General features: G+C 39.8%; 1 non-coding gene across 1 annotated transcript; it reads right to left on the bottom strand.

Annotated features, from left to right (window-relative positions):
* Positions 1-11,487: 11,487 nt before the first annotated feature.
* On the bottom strand, positions 11,488-11,594 carry LOC131226413 (small nucleolar RNA R71). The gene has a single exon (XR_009161800.1). It is a non-coding gene; the product is annotated as a small nucleolar RNA R71 (small nucleolar RNA).
* Positions 11,595-18,444: the final 6,850 nt, after the last annotated feature.

The following is an 18,444-nucleotide window of genomic DNA, read 5'->3' as shown; positions in this document are numbered from 1 at the left end:
TTATGTTTTCCCTTCATCGAGGCATGTTTGACCTAAATAACAAGTTGGATTAAGCTAACAATTCATGTGTTAGCCATTAGATGATTAGTTGAAAAGTAAGTGAGATTGGATCGATATAATTGCTTAATTTAGAGAAAACCTTTCCTACAAGTTAGGAGATTTTAGTGGAGATAGTTTTGATCAAATGAGGTGCTATGACTCAAAACCAATAAATTGAGCAAAATATAGACAAAAAATTATTTTGACAAGGTGTGGGTGTTCATGTGCATCCATTCGCATCTAGTAAATAGTGCAAACAACAAATTAAGATTATTATTGTTGACGTAGTATTCGGCTCACCCCTTTTGTTACTTCGATACTTGCATAGGAAGAGGACAATGGAGACCCTAGCTAATACAGGGGACCCTCCGATGCCAAAGTCAAGCTTGGAATCTGGGTCTAATGAAAGTTTGAGGGTGAGAGGGTGTATCTGAGTGTGTGTACCTTTCACCTTTCGGCGTCTCCTATTTATAGAGGAGAAGTGATCCCATGTAGTTTCCGGGATCTTCCTTGGAGGGGATCATTATCCTAGACGATCCCGAGATCTTCGAACTCCTAGATTTTTGGGATCTTCCGAGGATCTCGGAAGAAAATCTTTGATATTGAGCCGACTCTGGGCAAGATACCTTGGCTCGACTCTAGGCAAGATATGACGATGGTCGTTCCGATGGGAGCGACTAGCAGAGCTCGGCTGATTGTTGACCAAACTTGGAGTATCGGTGTATTTGAATGGCTCATGCTGGTCGAATCTCTCTTCGCCGAGGGGCTGACTCTTGATCAGCTATTAGATAGGGTACGGTCGATCCATAGTTGACCTATTGTTGGCTGACGACCGTCTTATTGGCCGACTTAGATGATAGGTCGGACTGAGGTTGGGCCAAGGCCTGGTCGGCTTATGCCTGATCGATGCCGACCTATGAAGTAGGTTGGTATGAGATGGCCTCTAAAAGGCCCTTTGAGGGTCCTAAAGGTGCATCAGCTTCCTTGGAGGTCTTGCCTTATGGCTCTGGACATGTAGGCCTTGGTCAGGCTCGGTACCTAGGGATTTTGGGCCATGTCTCTCCTTCCGGCTATCTGGACACGTGTGCCTCGGTCAGTCTCGGCGCCTAGTGAGTCCGGGCCATGCCAATAGAGTTGATATATTCTATAAGCTGACTTATCGACTTGTCATATTTTTCCCCCAACAATTATTATTATTATTATTATTATTTATATATGTTGTAGAATTTATGCACTATATGTGGTGGAAATTTGTGTGCAGATGGGATTTGATTCACGGCTATATTGTTTGTTCTACGCCATTTAAAAACATGTGGTGACTTTTCACACCTTTAGCAACAGTACTGGGTTTGTTAATTTAGTCCAATTAATTTAACTCATGTATATGACATTTACCATTTCTTGGTGCCAATATAAGCATCATATTCTGTGGGTCCCACCATGAGGTATGTGTTATATCCAGACTATCCATCCATTTGGCGTGCTTGTTATAAGTATTGAGTCAAAAAAATAAAAAGATCAAAAGATCAAGTTTTGAATCGATATGATAATACTTGTTTTTCCTCTTCATCAAGGTTTGTGTGACCTTATGAACAGATTGGATGAAAAATAAATGTTATGGTGGGCCCCATGAATGTTGCTGCGGTGATGATCATTTTCCCACTGCTATTTGTGGTGGGGGTTCACTAGCTTTGGATGTGACTCATTTAAGGGCTCATGCACTAAATGATCTCTCCAAATGGACAAAGGAGATCAAAGTTATATGGCACCACAATGATGTATTTATTACATCCACCGTTCATCCATCCTGCAAGATCATTTTACGCATGAGCAAGCTTCAAGCGATGTTGTTCCTGAGCTCCATTTTGTACCAATGGTTCATAGGAGATCAAAGTTATATGGGCCCCACAATGATATATTTAGTATATATACACCGTTTTCCATTATGCGAGATCATTTTAGAACACGAGCCCAAAAATGAGTAATATCTAAAGCTTAAGTGGACCACACCATAAATAGCAGTGGGGACGTAGGGCTTAGAATAGTGTTTATTTCGTAATGTCACGCAGACCTGGTTGAGGAGGAAAAACAAAAATAACATCAATCGAAAACTTCTGTGTTCCAAATGGGTTTTAATGGTAGACGTTCAATCCGCAGTTGCTTCTGCAGTGTGGTCCACTTGATCTTTGGATGTGTTATTTTTCGGCTCAAGCCTTACGATGAGTTCGCCAAATGGTCAGACGGTTTGGATATAACACATACCTCGTGATGGGACCCACGGAACTTGGTGACGTCAACACACCAGTCAGGTGGGTGGTGCGTGGTACACCGGCCAATCCGCTTCCTCAAGCATAGGATCTACATAATGTCCTGGTGCTTTCTGCCTTGTGTCTGTACAACTGGGGCCGTGGCCTAGCGATCCAAACCGTTAATCTTATTTGGAAAAGTAATGGATGGAGATTCCTCAAAATGTTCTAGTTGAATGAACCTGAACCTTCTATTGGTGGTCAGGAAATAGACGGATAGGAAGAAAATACAGCAATAGTCGAAAGAAAGACTTTAAATGGACATAGTCGGGCATGATCTATCCATCAGATCATTTAATGGCTCCGTAAAAATAGCCTGTGCTCCACATTCAGTCTGGTACTTACCTATAATCGGTACCTAATATAACCAGAAACGCGCGGGTGGCCCATCCACGGTAGTACCCCGTCAATGAATGGTTCGGAGATCACATGCGTAAGATCCAAGCACTGTGGGATGCCGCAGCTGATAAGTTAGGGTGGTCCAGCTATTAGGTAGCCACACGTGCAATATGGATCATCCGAACTGAACAAATAGGCATCAACGGTAGCACAACCTTGGACGCGAATTATCTACTGACGCTGCCAGTTAAGTGGCTACCGAACAGTGCAATGTGGACCTACCATGATATATGTGTCTTATCCATGCTGTCCATCTATTTTTATTTTTTTTTTTAGTCCAGATCATTTTAAGTTATAAGCTAAAAACTGAGCTAAATCCAAATCTCATGTGGACCACACTAGAAGAAAACAGTGTTGATGGAATGACCACCATTAAAAACTCCCGACAGCCCAATGTAATGTTTATTTTCCATCCAACTTGTTGATTAGGTCACATGGAACTGAATGAAGGAAAAACACAAATTTCGGATTCATCTAAAAATTTTGTTAGTGTGATCCAAATGAGATTTATGAGATTTGGATCTAATAAATTTTTGGGCTCAAGCCTTAAAATATTGTGGAAAAAAATAAATAAAAAATAGATGGCCTGCATGTATAAAACACGTGCACCATGATGGGGCTCACAAGCACCATGCAGAAGTGACTAAGGCAATCCATGTCCTTCAACTTGTGCTATGATACAATCATAGGCACTCAAATCCATGCCATCTATTAATTGTTGGCATTTTTTTTTTTGTTAACTTGTTAGTACACCCACTGTCAGATCATACTTCACTGTTAGCCACACCCACTAGGGAATCCATGCTAAGACCTCAGTGTTCAGACAAGGTATCTTTCACTCAATCTATCACTTGAGCTATGGATTTAGGTGTTTAATTGTTGGCACTTAAATCCATGACTGGAGTGTTAAAACACACTCTTATTTACCAGTAAGCCATATATTGGAACCTTGTCACAAAGTTGCAATCCCTTGAACAATCCTATCCTCTAATCTATGGACATTTGTTTGTGGAAATAAGACCATTAAATATTTTTCATTTCTAATAGTTTAATAAGTGCCACCAATTTGGTAGTTACGTAGCCAAATAAGCTTAATTTTTGGTTCATGGTATATCAAAACAAGGCAACTTAATTTAAAAAGTTTATGACGCAAGGATGAACATGATTAGGTCGATCATTGTCTTCCTCAATGATAACTACTCTGAATCTATGGAACTTCTCTAGACTCCTCACAGAGACTCTCGAATCCATGAGAAAAAAAGGCAATGGAAATAAAAAATAAATTATATAAAATTCATAATTTGATTAATGAATGAAATAATTGAGGTCACAACCCTTTAAATATTGATATTAAGCCATGAGAGAAGTTTTGGAATCAAACTACAACTTAAACTCCCAAAAATGGCAACTTACTATAAATACTAAACTTACTATTTATAGACAGTCATGATGTCTACTAGTGCACATGGTTTTTGGTCAAAAATATTAAGTATCCTATTTGGTTGAACCACAATGTTATCTTAATTATTCTAAGCACTTTTCATGTTGGGCGCAACTCTTAAAGCTCAATGGATGAAAAGTTACACTCAAACTAAAACTTGTTATAAATAGTATAAACAAAAATAAAATAGGATTTCGACCATCAATTTGATGGTATCTTATAAATTCGGCATGGGCAACCCGATGTAGCAGGTTGGGTAGCTAAAGAAGCCCATCCTACCTCAAAATCACATATGATACCTTCAATAGTTCATTCTGACTTGTGAGATATGTATGTTTTACGTTATGATGGTTTGGATCACTTTCACTTTTGATCAAATCTTTTTTTATCCATCTTGGCCTTGAAACTATTCGCAGCCCACTCTACATCAGTTTAGTTATGGTGCAAGCTAATTTCCATGAACACGGTGCCTTACGAGCCATATCTGGCGTGAATCATGGAGATTGAAGTCAAAAGTCAATTTGTCGCTATTAGTATAGCTGTCTAAATTCTAGGCCTACAGGTCTCATCACGAGGAAGTTTGTTAGAGTTGATGAAAAGTAAGCAAGAAATAGCTCATACAAGTCTATTTCGGATAAACCTTGCGTAGACGTTGGGGAACTTAAAAATGACGTTGATTTGACATGCATACAGTAACCGAACGCATAAAAGAAAATAGAGATTTAAGGACAAGGACTTGGATTTGATATATGCGTGTAACCAACTGCATGGATGGAGAGAGATTTGATGACCGAGAGAATTTACCTTCTTACATCGTTAGCCTTCGTCTCTTGTCCTCATGGTCAATTTATACTACTCACCGTTACCAGGAGCCTACTTTATATATTGCAGCAGTGAAATGATAAAAATAATTTCTTAAAATAAAATAAAATGAAATAAATGAAAAGATGGAGGAGTCATTTGGCATCTCTATTAATAATAGCTTTAGCTTAATTTAGGAAAAAAAAAAGAAGTAAACTTTAAATTTGAAAATGGACAGTCACATAAAACTTTGATTTTACTATTTTTTTTTTCTTTTTAATTTTTAAAAGGAAGATGGAAATCATTATTCCACCTTATCTTTATTGATGAAATACTAGGATGTACAGCCATTTAGGCGGATCCCAATAAAAAGGATTCGGACCTCGCCTATCATATAGAACACATACACATGGTTTTATAGGAAAACGGAAAAACAAAACCAAATTTGGTTGGCCCTTGAAGCGCAGCGGTAACAATTGATGATGCAAACAACAGCGACCTACAAATTTAGATGGTCTCCAAGGAAAACTGAGAAAAAGACAGATATGGCTTCAGCTGCCTCCCCAACCTGCACTTGGCAAAGGAGAGCTGAACGGGGCCAAAAATAGGGTTGACACAGTTTCCACGCAACCCCATCTTCAAGATGCCGCTTCAACCAGGCCTGAAGCTAAACGCGATCGGTCAGAAACCCTATGATGCTCAAACAAACATCTACCAATCAGCAGCTCCATCCACCCAGCTAGAAAAGCTCGGCAAACCCCTCTACTGATTGTTGCCCCTGAATTTGACAATCTAACTTGCAAAAAGGACCAATGAAAATTTTTCCTGCACTGAAACTGGATAGCTTGAAACGCTTCAATAGCCAGATTTATTTTTATTATTTTATTATTTTATTTATTTATTTTGTGTTAGCTTTTTAGTTCACACCCATGTCAGTACACACACTCCATGTTAGCCACCCCCGCTGGGGATCGATACCAAGACCTCAAGTGTTTAAATGAGGTTTCTCCACTCAGTCTCCCAGTTGAGCTATGGACCTGGGTGTTAATGCTCCAATAGCCAGATAGACCTGAAGCCATACCCAATCGGCCAGAACCCCTCTAATGCTCAAACGAACAGCTTCCAATCAGCAGCTCCATCCACCCAGCTAAAAAAAGCTGGGCAAACCTTAAATTCGGCAAACTTTGATTTTTACTAAACTTTTTAAAGCCAGAAAACAAAACAGTGATGGATGGGTCATTTACTTTTTTAGAGCTCATGTTAGGCATATTCGGTTAATTATGAAACAATTTTATCCTCAAATTTTTTCAACTAATTCCCAGCTTGCCCACTTATCTTCTTTTAACAATCTCTCTAAGGTGTGCCTACATGATAAATGATGCATATTGAAGGTGGCCATGCATGATAAATGGTCCACATCAAGGTAGGCCCACATAATGCATGGTAACATTAAATGTGGGGCCCATAAGATGAATGGTCCACATCAAGGTGGTCCCATATAATACATTGTCACATCAAAGGGTGGGACCCACATTATAGATGGCCCATATCAAAGTGTAGCCTTACATAATGGAGGATCCACATCAAGTAGGCCCCACCCGATGGACAGTCCACATAATAGGTGAGACGTACATGATGGATGTTGGATAATAAAATTAAGTGGGACCACATTATGGAAGGTTGACATCAAAGGTAGGCCAACATGACGAACGACCCATGTTGAAGGTTGGGTCCCACATGATGAATGGTCTACACCAAGGTGGGCCCACATAATTCATAGTTCATATTAAAGGTGGCCCCACATAATGGATGCCCTAGATCAAGTTTACGCATTACGCACGGCCAGACGCAAACGACTTTCGTGGGCCATTGTGCGATCGTATTGATGGTCGGATCCATGATCTGGACCGTACACATGTTACAACAGGTGGCCATAACCCTAGCCAAGATATCAGAATCAAGAGATGAATTGATTTCGCGCCGGAATTCTTCTCCAGAAGGTGAGTAGTTTCGCATGGCTCTTTCGCACATTACTGGGCTGCGTAAGGGAACTTTAGCATGAAGTTCTTGGACTCAAGCCGACCTATAGCAGAGTATAAGAGGAGAAGCACGTGAGGAGGCCAGGGGATCAGAGGGAAGAAACAAGAAAGGACAGGGATCTAAGGCTTGGGGCTGGACGTTTGCATAGAGAGTTTGTTTTTTAAGTTTTAATTTTTTTTATTTTTATTTATTTATTATTAGTTGAGAGATCAAGCCCGATCATGTTGGGCTAAACCTCTTAGCTAGGGCTAAGAGGTGAAGCTTGTAGCGTGATGGGAGTTTTTTATGTTTTTTTTTCTATTTAAACTGAACTGATGATGTTTCTAGTTTAATTAAAGGAATGTTTGAAGCAGGCATAAAATCTCTTTAAGTGGATCCTCTGAATCCCTAGTTTTCTTCCTCTGAAGAGGCCCCACATAATGGACTGTCCACATGGAGTGAACACTAGATCAAACTGCAGCCCCGCATGATGGACAATCTACATCAAGTGGGCCCTACATGATAGACAATCCATGGCAAAAGTGGAACCCGCATGGTGGATGGTGGACGTTAAAGGTGATGAACTACCCATATTGAAGGTTGGGCCCCACATAATGAATGGTCTACATCAAGGTGGGCCCACATAATTCATAGTTCATATCAAAGGCGGGCCCCACATGATGGATGACCTAGATCAAAATGTAGCCCCATATGATCGACTATCCACATCAAGTGAGCCCCACATGATAGACAATCCACAACAAAGGTGGGACGCACATGATGGATGGTGGGCATTAAAGGTGATGAACTACCCATATTAAAGGTGGGCCCCCATATGATGACTGGTCCACTTCAAGGTGGGCCCACATAATGCATAGTTCACATTAAAGGTGAGCCTCATATGGTGGATGGGTAACATCAAAGTGTGACCTAACATGATGGACCATTGTTGAGGGTCGAATATTGCATACCAGACCCCGATTACTGCCTGATTTTACGTACACAATAATACCTAATATTATAAATTAATCGTGTTTTGTTGCAGGATGTAATAAGAAGCTTTGATTGAGAAAGAGTATTAAAAGCATGGATTTAACGCTCCGAAGTCACCAGAGCAAAGAACAAACTCCAGAGGACTAAGATCAACGGATTTACATGCCAGAGATCTGAGAAAATCAAGTCATTCACATTAAAAAGGTTTGAAAATGGTCCAGAATGCAAGATCAAAGGGTTCTCGCCATCCGATTGACACGAAACTTCATACAAGTCCTGAGGACTTTAAATTAACCGTACAAATCAAATTTGAGCCATCGGATCCCTGTAGAAGTGGCCCAATGGGCAGATTAGCCCCTTAAATCCTTAAGTGGGGCCCACCTGATCTCTGGATATGCTTTAGTTTTGGACTCATAAACTTAAATGAGGCTACAAAACAGATGGACGACGCAGATCTTTCACATATATCACCATGGATCCCACATGTACATTGAATGTACGTGAGGTGCAAGTGCACTCACTGTGCAACGGATGAGAGTCCTTGGTCAAGTCGGTTGACTCGACCTTCTTCACAAAGGAAACACCGTGCGAACGCTGTTTCACCGACTTTGAGTAGTGGGGCCCATTCTTCGCCCCATTGCATGATCAGAGCCGTCCATTCACTCCATAGATGGGGTAAAACCCTTTCCTAGCTTTCCTTTTCAGCCCATACACGTGTACGCACGTGGATCGTCAAAAATGCAAGATTAACGGTTGAATAGAAAATCCGTGGGCCACACAAGAACTAGACCAAAACCACACCATCCCGGATTATTTTTCGCCAGGAACTCAATGGGCGTGGTGGATTTCATCGAAAACAAAACTGTGGGGCCCACCGATCATCACAGCGTCCCTGTATACGCAGGGACGTGCATTCGCACGTTCGGCCCTCCGTGGCCATTCCGTGATCTTAATCGTCGCCGGATCACTGATCCAAACTGTCCAAAGTTCCAAGCAGAGGGTTCTTTTCCTCACTAAGAAAGAGAATTTGAAGAAGAGTATCATGATCGGTTTTTCACCGTGCAAACGCAATCCGAACGACAGTCTAAGAAAGCCAATGGGCCACACCAAATCTAATCCAAAACCAGCCATTCTTGACTGATTTTTCGAGAAGAACACATTCGACGGGGTGGATTTTGCAAATGACAGCTACAATGGACCCCACCGGTAGCACAACGGAAGAAAAGCGATTTCTTCCTCTGTTTTTGCATGACCAACCTTGCTTGGCCTTATAAAAGAAAGAAGTGAGAGATCGGAGTGGGGATCGAAGCTTGGCTTGGGCTGGACATGGAGCACAGAGACAGAAAGTGGAGTTGTTTTATTTATTTATTTTTCTTTTTGTTTATGTTATTTTTGGAATTAGCCTAATCATGTGGTTAGGCTAAACCTCTTAGCTAGGGCTAAGAGGTGAAGCTTGTAGCGAGATGGGAGACTCCATTTTATGCTGGTAATTTAATTTAAATTTATAAACTGACTTTGATTTTAGTTTGATAATTAAGGGAATGTTTTTAGTTTTTAATGATCTGTTGTGACTGAAATTACAATGGGTCTACAATGGCTTTGAGTATTTCTTTTTCTTTATTGTGATTAAGACGTCAGGAAGTCCTGTTGTTCGCCATCGTCTCCTGGGCATGGTTGGATGACGGTATCCTTCCTAACCTTCATAGCATGTTGATTGGTTGGTAATTAGTTTAATTCTGTTGTTTGCTTTGTCTCCTGGGCATGGTTTGGTGATAGAATCCATTCTAATTCATATACCTTTCATCTCTTTAAAACTATATTAAAGGAAGTTCAGTTTAATTTTCATGGTGATGGCATAAGATCTCCTTGATCTTTACAAGTGGATCCTCTTAATCCCTAGTTTCCTACCTCTAAATTTCTTAAGTTTTACATTAATATTTCACCATTATTCCTCAAATTATAATCAATTTAGATTTCATCTTAGGCTAGTTTTATTTCTACCTAGTTTCAGGTAACGTACAAGTATCAGTCCCTTGGGATTCGACCTCGGTCTTACAGAGTTTATTACAACATCACAACCCTATACTTGGGGAGTGAACAAGTTTTTGGCGCCGTTGCTGGGGAGTGACGGTTGCGATTCTCTGAAATTAATTAGGTTTAGAATTAGTTTAAGATTAGGATTTTACTAACTTTAGTTTTAGATTTTTAATTGATTTCTAGAACTAACTTATTTTCTTGTTTTGTAAGATCCTGATATAAACTTCTGAATTGGTAATCCCTTTCCAATTCCTCTACTTTTTTTATTTTTAAAATTAGGGTTTGAGTTTTAGAAATTTTCTAATTCTAGTATTTTTCTATTTTTAGGAAATAGTTTATTTTTATAAACTTTCTAATTTTAGGTTTGGATCGATTTTCTATTTTAGAAACTTTCTAATTCTGGGTCTTATTTTTAGAAACTAACTTTCTATTTTTTTTTTGTAACTTTCTAAGTCTAACTCTTTTAGAATCTAACTTAGTTTCCTAATTTATCTTTAGAAATTCTCTACTTGTAGACTTTTTGTTTAGAAACTAACCTTCCTATTTTATAGGCTTTTAAGATAGAAATTTTCAATTCGGTAAGCTCTTTCTCTACTTTATATTTTTCAGATCTCTTTTAGGAACTTACTTTCTAGTTTAGGACTTTTCTAATTTATTTTAGAAATTTTCACTTTCTTTTAGGAATTCTTTTTTTAGAAATCAGTTTACTGCTATCTTTCTTTTTAAGGATTTTTCTTCTCTTTTTAGAATCTAATTTATTTTGTTTTATTTTGCAGGTTTTTAACTTAGGGACTTCAATTTGATAATTTCTTTCCAACCCTCTCTTTCTTTTTAGATTTTCTTTTCCTTTCTTAGGATTAGGTTTCGAATTTGATTGAGGGCTGCGAGTGTTTTATGCTTAAGTGGGCCCGTGACAACACTCGACGTCTCTTGATTAAAGGAGGATTGGTTGAGGGGTTAGCTATCTATCGTAAAACTAAACACCACTTGAAATCCCCTGAGTTAATTGAAGTGATGGCTGAAAACCAACCTCTTCTGCCCCAACCTAGGGTGGAGGACATTCAGGATGAGAATGAGGTGCATCAAGCACCCTCGCCACGTACTTTACGAGATTATTTACAACCAGCGGGGGTGAGTATGCCCTCATGCATGATTTTTTCTGAAAATACAGGACGTATGGACATCAAGCCAGGGGTTATCCAACTCCTTCCTAAGTTCCATGGGCTTGAATCTGAATAAACATATTTACATTTGAAAGAGTTTGATGAGATCATAGCCACTTTATATTTTCAAAATGTGTTTGAGGACACAGTCAAGCTGAAACTCTTTCCTTTTTCCTTAAAGGAGAAGGCTAAGACGTGGTTACATTCACTGCGTCTTAGATCCATTGGCACATGGAATGATATGCAAAGGGAATTTATAAAGAAATTTTTTCCACATCATAAAACGATTACCCTTAGAAAAGTAATCATGAACTTCACCCAAAAGGAGAATGAAACATTTTACCAATGTTGGGAAAGGTTCAAGGATTTGGTCAGTTCATGCCCACAACACGGCTTTGAAACATGGCGCATTACAAATTTTTTCTACGATGGAGTGACATCTTCCATGCGCCAAATGGTCGAGACAATGTGTAATGGTGAATTCATTAATAAAAATGTCGACGAGGTATAGGATTACCTCGATAGTCTTGCTGAAAAAACAAAATCATGGGACTATTACCCAAAATCGAACACCATGTCTAAGCTGACTCAATCTAAGGAAAAAGGTGGATTGTATCTCTTAAAAGAAGAGGATGATTTCAAGTATAAAGTGATTTTGCTCATAAGAAAAGTTGAGGCCATGGAAGGAAACAAAGATAAGGTTATTGAAAGTGTCTACGGCATATGTGATTGCAATATTCATACAACTAAAAATTGTCCTACGATACCCGCCTTTCGAGAAGTGTTGAATGAACAATCCAATGCCGTAAATAATTATCAAAGACCTTTCAATGGACCAACCTCTAATACGTACAATCCTGGTTGAAAAAATCATCCAAACTTTAGTTGGAGAAATGAACAAACTGCTACTCCTCAAGGTTTCTTCAATCAAAATCCAAATCAGGGAAAACCTCAAGAAGAACCGGTTCAAAATTTCATGCAAGAGCTGACCCAGGCAATGCGAGACTTTATGCAAAAGATGGATTCACGTATTACGGTTATAGAAAAGGGGATGCTTCTTGCACAACCGCTCCCCAATCCTAAACTGCATTACGAGATAAGTAATCCCAGCTCTTCAAATCAAATGGGGCACGCTAAATCCATCACCACTCTTAGGAGTGGGAAGATTATTGATAAAACTCTCCCGGTTAGGCCCGAAAAACCTCAAGAACCAGAAGAGGACAACAATAATGGATCTAGTGAGACCCCACAAAAATTAGAACTAGAACTTCTAGAAAAGCCAGTTGCTCCATTTTCCCAACGGTTGGTCGCACCAAAACCTTTCTCTAACTCTCAGGATATCCTAGAGGTGTTAAAACAAGTGAAAGTCAACATTCCTCTACTTGATGTCGTAAAACAGATACCTTCATATGCCAAATTCCTGAAAGACTTATGCACGACCAAACGATAACAGAGTATTAAAAAGAAGATCTTCTTGACCAAGAAAGTGAGTGCCATCCTAAAGCAAGACGTGCCACAGAAATTCAAAGATCCCGGTAGCCCAACCATATCATGTGTAATCGGGGACCATCGAATTGATCATGCACTTCTTGACTTAGGAGCGAGCGTCAATCTGATTCCCTACTCAGTATACAAATAGTTAGGTTTAGATGAATTAAAATCCACCCTTACCACAATACAACTTGCTGATCGCTCTATTCGTGTACTAAGAGGGATAATTGAGGATATGTTGGTCCAAGTTGATAGATTTTACTACCCTGTAGATTTTATCATTCTGGACACCGAACCCATCAATAACATGAGTACTCAGATTCCCGTCATTCTTGGTCGCCCATTCCTTGCCACTTCAAACGCAATTATCAATTGCAGGAATGGTGTCATGACTATGTCCTTTGGGAATATGACATTGGAGTCAAACATCTTTTTCAATAACGGCAGAAACTTAGAGGATGGTGACGATTTCCACGACATTAACATGATTGACTCTTTAGTGGAAGATACGACACCTCTGACCTTATCCTCTAACCCTCTAGATACGTGTCTGGCCCACTCCCATGATTTTGATGATGACATGATTAGAGAGACATGTGCCTTGCTTGATACTGCACTGGTACTTGAAGTTAACCGGTGGAGGCCACATTTTGAAGAGTTGCCCCAAACTGATGTAGTGCCTCTACCGTCTAACCTCAAGCCGCCGAAGCTTGACCTAAAACCTTTGCCCTCTGATTTGAAATATGTCTATTTAGGTCAAGATGAGACATACCCGGTGGTGATCTCTTCCCACCTGGAGAAAGGACAAGAGAGTATGCTTATATCTACTCTCATTGAGCATAAGGGAACCCTTGGATGGACGATAGCGGACCTCAAGGGAATCGACCCCTCGATTTGTACTCACCACATATATCTTGAGGATAATGCGAAGATCGCTCGGCAATCACAACGTAGACTAAATCCAAACATGAGGGAAGTGGTTAAGGCCGAGGTTCTTAAACTATTAGATGTGGGTATCATATACCCCATATCCGATAGTCAATGGGTGAGTCCAACTCAGGTGGTTCCTAAGAAGTCCGGGATCACTATCGTAGCCAATGCTAATAATGAACTCGTGCCAACTAGAGTTATTACTGGTTGGAGAATGTGTATTGACTACAGGAAGCTGAATACCGTCACGAGGAAGGACCACTCTCATTTGCCCTTCATTGATCAAATCTTAAAAAGGCTAGCTGGTCATTCCTATTACTGTTTCCTTGACGGGTATTCGGGCTACAATCAGATTGAAATCGCCCCTGAGGACCAAGAAAAGACTACATTTACATGTCCCTACAGCACCTTTGCCTACAGAAGGATGTCATCCGGATTATGTAATGCCCCTGTCAATTTTCAGTGATGTATGATGAGTATCTTTTCTGACATGGTGGGAAAATATCTAGAGGTCTTCATGGACGATTTCTCTATTTTCGGTTCATCTTTCAACGAGTGATTAGAGAGTCTTAAATGTGTGCTGAAAAGATGTGAAGAAAAGAACTTGGTACTTAATTGGGAGAAGTATCATTTCATGGTTCATAAGGAAATTGTCCTTGGACATATTATCTCATCCAAAGGAATTGAGGTAGATAAGGAAAAAATTGATCTTATCTCTAACCTACCTCCACCCAAGAACATGAGAGACATGCGATCCTTCTTAGGACACGCAGATTTTTACAGGCGATTCATAAAGGACTTTAGTCTCCTCTCTCGTCCTTTATGTAATCTACTTAAAAAGGATGCACCATACGAGTGGACTGAGCTATGCCAGGAAGCTTTCACTAAGCTTAAGAGCATGTTGACTAGTACACCCATCATACAACCACCCGACTGGGGCATTCCTTTTGAACTTATGTGCGACGCGTCTGATTATGCTCCTGGGACAGTTCTAGGCCAGAAAAGAAATAAGAAACCCTACGTTATTCATTATGCGAGTAAGACTCTAAATCTTGCCCAAGTGAACTACTTGACTACGGAAAAGGAACTCTTAGCCGTAGTGTTCGCTTTGGACAAATTTCGGTCCTACTTGATTGGATCCAAGATCATTATTTACACTGATCACGCGGCGCTCAAGTATCTTCTGTCTAAGAATGATGTTAAGCCCCGCCTGATCCGATGGATCCTCCTACTCTAGGAATTTGACCTAGAAATAAAAGATAAAAAGGGAGTAGAGAACATAGTGGCTGACCATCTTTCTCGCCTTAATCTCTCTGATTCCCTTGAAATGACACATATCAATGACATGTTCCCTGATGAACAATTGTTCAGAGTCTCCCATTCACCTTGGTTCGCTAATATTGCTAATTATCTTGCCATAGGTTCCATACCGACACATTGGACTGCGCAAGATAAGAAAAAAATTTTCACCAAGGTACGTAACTTTTTCTAGGCTGATCCTTATTTGTTTAAATATTGCCCAGACCAAATCTTGAGGAGATGTATGCCAAACGATGAACATCAGAGTGTCATCTCCTTTTGTCACTCACAGGCTTGTGGTGGTCACTTTTATGTTAAAAAGACCACGGCCAAGATTTTGCAGTGTGACTTTTAGTGGCCCACTATGTTTAGGGACACTCATGAGTTTTACAAAGCTTGTGAGCATTGTCAAAAATTGGGAGCATTGTCTCGTCGAAATATGATGCCTTTAAATCTCATCCTTATCATAGAAGCATTTGATTGCTGGGAGATCGATTTCATGGGACCATTCCCCCAATCATTTGAAAATTTATATATTTTGCTCGCCGTAGATTATGTCACTAAATGGGTCGAAGCAATTCCATGCTGAAATAATGACCATCGCACGGTCATTAAATTCTTAAAAGAGAAACATCCTTTCGCAGTTCGGGACGCCTCGAGCCATCATTAGTGATGGGGGCTCACACTTTTGTAATAGACCATTCGAGAGCTTAATGAAGAAATACGGTATCTCTCATAAGGTGAGCACCCCATACCATCCACAGACAAGTGGACAAGCTGAGATTTTCAATAGGGAGATCAAACATATCCTAGAGAAAACGGTTAACCCTGATCGTAAGGATTGGTCAATCCGATTGACTGATATCTTATGGGCATACCGTACTGCTTTTAAAACTCATATTGGAACGTCTCCCTTTAGACTTGTCTATGGGAAAGCTTGTCACTTGCCTGTGAAGTTGGAACATAAAGCGTACTGGGCAATCAAAAATCTAAATTTCAATCTGGACAACGCTGTCTCGCTACGTAAACTTCAATTAAATGAACTTGAAGAAATCCGGAACGATGCGTACGAGAACTCGAGAATTTGCAAAGACAGAATGAAGGCGTTTCATGACCAACGTATTCTACGGAAATCATTCACACCTGGTCAGAAAGTCCTTTTGTATAATTCTCGATTATATCTCTTTCTAGGTAAGTTTCGATCTCGTTGGACTGGCTCTTACATTGTGGTCACTGCGTATCCTCATGGGGCGGTTGAGATAAGAGATCCTGACAATGGTAAGGAGTTTAAAGTAAATGTACATCGCTTAAAGCCATTTGTCGAGAAATTTGATTCAAAGGACATGTCTATACCTCTGACTGATCCTGTTTACCAGGATTGATCTCCTAGTCTGATGGAGGTATAGGTAGGTTTCCTATTTTCATAGGACTAGAATAGTTTCCTTTATGCTGTTTTAGGATAGACGGTAAACTTAGCGCGCCTAGGAGCCAACCCAGCTTTTCATTTTGTTTCATTTTCCTAGTTAGTTAGTTCAATGTTTGTGGGTAACATTGCTGCAAACCCTCACGAGACTACAACTCGTCCACCAGGGGTAACCTAGGGGTTTAAAGGCTTGTTGCATACACAAAATGCAATCGAGAGCACCTGCGAAAGTGGTGTAGGTAGGATTTTATTTTTGTTATTTTACTTCTTTTGGTTTCTCTCTTGTGCTGACCCGCTCTTACGTAGATATTTTTGGAAAGCCTCTTGATTCTTTAGTCCAGGTACTATCTTTCCATCACTCCTCTTATATTTTCGTTGTCCCATGTGTATTGCATGCTTATTTCTTTTACATTGAGGACAATGTAGATTTTTAGTTGGGGGTGGGAGATTAGGCTACCTAATCGGTGTTTTCTTGGTCTTAAGCGCGAAAATTATGAAAATTTTTAAATTATTCTGGAATTTCATATGAATTCGAAGTGATTTTGACGGCCATCCTGGATTTAGAATTACAAGATAAGTGATGTTGGAAATTTATGACTCTTGGATTCAGTTATCTTTTAGATTTCACAATTAAGTTTAATTTGTTAATTCAGAATTAAAAGTTGTAAACATTGATTGAGTTGTGATTTCGCAGGTCACATCTCGCTTCCACATTAAGGTTTCAGTTTGATATTGAAGGGTTAACTTAGTAATCATTAAGCATGTAAGGAACCAGCTTGGAAAATTTGTCCGTCATGATAAAAAAAAAACCACACAATTGGAAAGGGTTGGGCGAATAATCTTCACCATAGGTTTGCTCCCTATAAGTGTAGATTTAATTCCCCAAAGATGATATATTAAAAGGGCTGGGTATACAGTCTTCACTATAGGTTTGCTCCCTATAGGTGAGGATTTGATTCCCCTTCTTGGCGTTACCTTTAATGGAAAAATCAAAAGCTGGAGGAATGAAAAGATGATCTGTAAGGCAAGTTTTCGTTATCATGAATTCTCTTGTTAGTTACCAATGATTTCCTGAAATAGAGAAGTGAATTTTAATGATGATAAGTCGAGATTAGACTATACACCCATGGAACTTAATGTTTAGAATTGTTCTGATTGATGGATTAATTCTTTGAACATGACTATGAAGTTATCGTTCGCTCGAGTCCAGGAGATAGTAATGCCCAACATTCATGAATCACAGAATTCTAGGATCTGGAATGTTTTTCAAAAATCATTCGATTCTATAGAAATTGTCCTGTAATTCTCAACTTATTTTTCACATAATTTGCTCGGGACTAGCAAAATACTGGTTGAGGGTTGTGTTGAGGGTCGAATATTGCATACCAGACCCCGATTACTACCTGATTTTACGTACATGATAATGCCTAATATTATAATTTAATCGTGTTTTGTTGCAGGATGTAATAAGGAGCTTTGATTGAGAAAGAATATTAAAAGCATGGATTTAATGCTCCGAAGTCACCAGAGCAAGGAACAGACTCCAGAGGATTGAGATCAACGGATTTACATGCCAAGGATCCGAGGAAATCAAGCCATTCACATTAAAAAGGTCCGAAAATGGTCCAAAATGCAAGATCACAGGGTTCTCGTCATCCGATTGACACGAAACTTCATACAGGTCCTGAGGAATTTAAATTAACTGTACACATCAAATTTGAGCCATCGGATCCCTGTAGAAGTGGCCCAAGGGGCAGATCAGCCCCTTAAATCCTTAAGTGGGGCCCACCTGATCTCTGGATATGCTTTAGCTTTAGACTCATCAACTTAAATGAGGCTACAAAACAGATGGACGGCGCAGATCTTTCACATATATCACCATGGATCCCACATGTACATTGAATGTACGTGAGGTGCAAGTGCACTCACTGTGCACCGGATGAGAGTCCTTGGTCAAGTCGGTTGACTCGATCTTCTTCACAAAGGAAACAGCGTGCGGACGCTGTTTCACCGACTTTGAGTAGTGGGGCCCATTCTTCACCCCATTGCATGATCAGAGCCGTCCATTCACTCCATAAATGGGGTAAAACCCTTTCCTAGCTT

Source organism: Magnolia sinica, chromosome 14 (genome assembly GCF_029962835.1).
Source record: "Magnolia sinica isolate HGM2019 chromosome 14, MsV1, whole genome shotgun sequence".
Classification (NCBI taxonomy): domain Eukaryota; kingdom Viridiplantae; phylum Streptophyta; class Magnoliopsida; order Magnoliales; family Magnoliaceae; genus Magnolia; species Magnolia sinica.
This window is presented reverse-complemented; position numbering and strand designations above follow the sequence as displayed.